Source organism: Apium graveolens, chromosome 5, assembly GCF_009905375.1.
Source record: "Apium graveolens cultivar Ventura chromosome 5, ASM990537v1, whole genome shotgun sequence".
NCBI classification, from domain to species: Eukaryota; Viridiplantae; Streptophyta; class Magnoliopsida; order Apiales; family Apiaceae; genus Apium; species Apium graveolens.
In genome coordinates, this window is record NC_133651.1 from 272,965,220 (window position 1) to 272,969,135 (window position 3,916).

Sequence of the window (3,916 nt, forward strand, 5' to 3'; positions counted from 1 at the left end):
AACCTAAGAAACCAAAGAAAAAGGCTAACAAGGCAGGACCCAAGGAAACTTGGGTACCAAAATCAACTTGATTTTATTTTGATGTGTGTAGGGAAACCGAAAGAATCTTTGGTATTTGGATAGTGGGTGCTCAAGGTACATGACTGGAGTTTCCACCCTGCTCACTGAGTTCAAGGAGAGAGCTGACCCAAGTATCACTTTTGGGGATGACAGTAAGGGTTATACTGTAGGATATGTCTTAATTTCAAAGGATAATGTCATCATTGAAGAGGTTGCCCTAATGGATGGACTCAAGCATAATTTGTTGAGTATCAACCAGCTTTGTGACAAGGGCAACTCGGTCACTTTCAATTCAGAAGCCTGTGTTGTGACTAACAAGAAAAGCAACAAAGTGGTTCTCACAGGAGTGAGAAAAGGCAATGTGTATCTAGCTAACTTCAACTCAACGAATGCAGAATCTATAACTTGTCTTCTCAGTAAAGTAAGTCAAGATGAAAGTTGGCTATGGCACAAGAAGCTGTCCCATAACTTCAAGACCATGAATGAGCTAGTCAAGAAATAATTGGTTAGAGGTATTCCTCAAGTGGAGTTTACAAAGTATGGATTATGTGATGCCTGTAAGAAAGAAAATCAGATTAAAACATCATTCAAAAAGAAGCTTGATTCAACAATTGAAGAACCTTTGTAACTGTTACACATGGATTTGTTTGGACCAGTCAATGTGTTATCCATATCTAGGAAAAGATATTGCCTAGTAATTGTAGATGATTTCTCAAAGTTCCCTTGGACATAATTTCTAAAATCCAAAGATGAAGCTAGTGAAATCATAATCAATCACATAGGGCAAGTCAACAATCATCCTGACTTCAAAGTAAGAAGAATTATTGAGTGGCATTTATGACACTTTATTTCACTCCGTAAATCTTTGAATTCAAGTTGTTGGTGTTTTAATGTGTTTTCTAGTATTTTTGCATTTCAGGCATTATTCTAAGAATCAGGTGAATTAGCATTATTTTGGTGCTAATATGGTGTTAGGATGATGTCTAAAGAATAAATCTACGAAAGCCAACTCGATTGCAGTAGGAATGAAAGAAATTCAGAAGTTTTTCCAGAAGCACGGCGTGCCCGCGCTGGTCTAGCACACGGTCGCGCCCATTTTTCAGAAAGCCAGCGCACCCGCGCTAATAAAGCGCGCGGCCGTTGCGGGTCGGGATCTCAGAATCCTGATTCTAGTTGATTTAAAATTGGAGAAACTTTATCTTGCATGGGATTCTATATATACTTAAATAAAGGACTTATTCTAGAGAGACGGATATATCAGAGCACATGGAGAACCGTAAAAAGACCGTGTTAGCACGATTCAACGAAGACGAAGAATATCTTGTTTTTACTTGTGAATCTTTGTTCTAAGTTGTAACTTGGATGCTAGTTTTCTTAATCATGAACCTTACTCTTGTTCCGTACTTGGTTTTATTATTTATTCAGTATAAAGACTATATTTATTATACCATGCTTTCATCGGAACCCACGATGATGATGAGTCCGATTATGGGCTAATCGTTATCGTGGAGTTCTAGCGGATTTATTTATCATTTTCTTTAGCTAATTTGTTTCGATGCCTTAATGTGTGGTGATTGTATGAAACCTATTATTGGTTGTGCATATTCGTCTTATGACCGTCGTGAACTTATAAGATAGTGTGTTAATTCTCAATGAAGCGAAAGTGAATTTAAGGGTTTAGAACTTGCCATACCAGCATAGGTTCATGTGTTATCGTTATGCCTGATTCGTAGGTAATTTTAACCATCTTACTTGCCCTATGTAATCATGATAGATAACTTGTGCATTAAACCATTATCTTGTCAAATTCTATAGACATATAGGGTCTCAATATAATTGGTGTCTATTCAGCTTCTATCTCTTTTGTGGATGTCTGGTAGTATGGTATTCGTGCAACGAAAGTTGGCGTTTATCAGTTTCATGTTATCTGATTAGTGTAATCACCATTACATGCTAAGGTTAAGAACAAAAAGGCTATTGAATGAAGTATTTAATGAAGTTAGAATCTCATGTTTGTCATATATAATAATTCAACCATTCTTGTTCTTTTAGTTATAATTGTTAGTTTAAATCTTAGTTATAATAAAAAACCCCAAATTGTTATAGTCTTAGCATTGGGTAATAACCATATCATCGGTGCATAAGTGCATAAATTAATTAGTTAACCAAAGTTAGTCTATGTGGGAATGAACTAGAAATAATTCTATATTACATGCAAACACGTATACTTGCGTGTATTATTGGCACGTGTTTAGCGACTAACAAGTTTTTGGAGCCGCTGCCGGGGGCTGCAGTGTTAATTTTTTGTGTATGTGTTTGTCATCATTGATCGTTACAGTTCATTGACTCGGATATTGTTACGTATCTGTTTCCTTGTCTTATTTCAGGTACTCTAGCGAGCGTGTATGCATACGCGTTCGCAGTCTCGTAAGAGAACTCTGGATAAAGCCAAGTAAGAAGTTGTAGTGGTTCGAAGGGAAGTTTTTGAGGGCTAAGAGAAGGTAGAAAAAGAAGAGAAAATAGAGGAACCAGTTTTAGTAGTGATAGGGGATCAAGCAGAAATTCCTAAGGCTTTGATGGACTATTCTCAGCCTAAGATCAATGATATTCAGTCAAGCATCATCAGACCAACCATTTCGGCTAACGCTTTTGAGATCAAATCAAGCACGATTCAGATGATACATAACTCAGTTCAGTTTGGGGGTTCTCCTACTGAAGGCCCCAACATGGACATTGAGATCTACGACACTTTCAAATTTAATGGTGTGACTGAAGATGCTATCAAGCCGCGACTCTTTCCATTCTCTCTGAGGGATAAAGTAAAGTGTTGGTTACATTCTCTACCACCAGGGACTGTCACCACATGGGAGGATCTTGCTCAAAAGTTTCTCACTAAATTATTCTCTATGGCGAAGACTGCTGCAATCAGAAATACTCTTACTCAGTTTGCTCAGCAAACTGGTGAATCTCTGTGTTAGGCTTAGGATCGATATAAGGAGATGTTAAGGAAGTGCACACATCATGGCATGCCTGATTGGATGATTATAAACTGTTTCTACAATAGATTGGGTGCTACTCCTAGACCCATGCTTGATGCAACATCAGGAGGAGCCTTGTGGGCTAAAAGCTACAATGAAGCTTATGAATTGATTGAACTGATGGCTGCTAATGAATACCAGAATCCTTCTCAGAGACTGACTCAGGAAAAGTAGCAGGAATTCTGGAGTTGGATGCAGCAACTGCTATAGCTGCCCAACTTAAGGCTTTGACGATGAAGGTGGACACTTTGGCCAATTATGGAGTTAATCAAATCACTAGTGTCTGTGAGCTTTGTGCTGGTGCCCATGAGACTGATTAGTGTTCCATTTCTAGTTAATCAACTCAGTTCGTGAGCAATTTTCAATGATCGTAGCAACCAGTGCCAGCCACTTATCATCCCAACAACTGCAATCATCCTAATTTCAGCTGGAGCAACGCTCAGAATGTGGTTCAACAGCCTTATCAGCAGTACCCAGCTAAGCAGTACAACCCCCTGGTTTTCAACAACCATAATATGCACCAAGGTAGCAACTTCAGCTACAACAAGCTAATGAAAAATTTGAATTAGAGGAGTTGAAGCTTATGTGCAAGAGTCAAGCTGTTTCTATCAAGATCTTCGAAAATCAAATTGGATAAATTGCCAATGCCATGCTAAATCGTCAACCTGGTATATTACCTAGTGACACTGAAGTGCCAGGAAAGAGGGAAGCTAATGAGCAGGTGAAGGCAATCACTTTGAGGTCTGGAAAGGTTGCAAATCCCGAACAAACTCAAGTTTCGAATGAAGAAGCTGGGGCTGAAGAAGACATAAAGCACC

At 38.6% G+C, this 3,916-nt stretch overlaps 1 non-coding gene across 1 annotated transcript; it reads right to left on the reverse strand.

Annotated features, from left to right (window-relative positions):
* Positions 1-2,981: 2,981 nt before the first annotated feature.
* LOC141663294 (small nucleolar RNA R71) lies at positions 2,982-3,088 on the reverse strand. The gene has a single exon (XR_012551372.1). It is a non-coding gene; the product is annotated as a small nucleolar RNA R71 (small nucleolar RNA).
* Between the last annotated feature and the right edge of the window lie 828 nt (positions 3,089-3,916).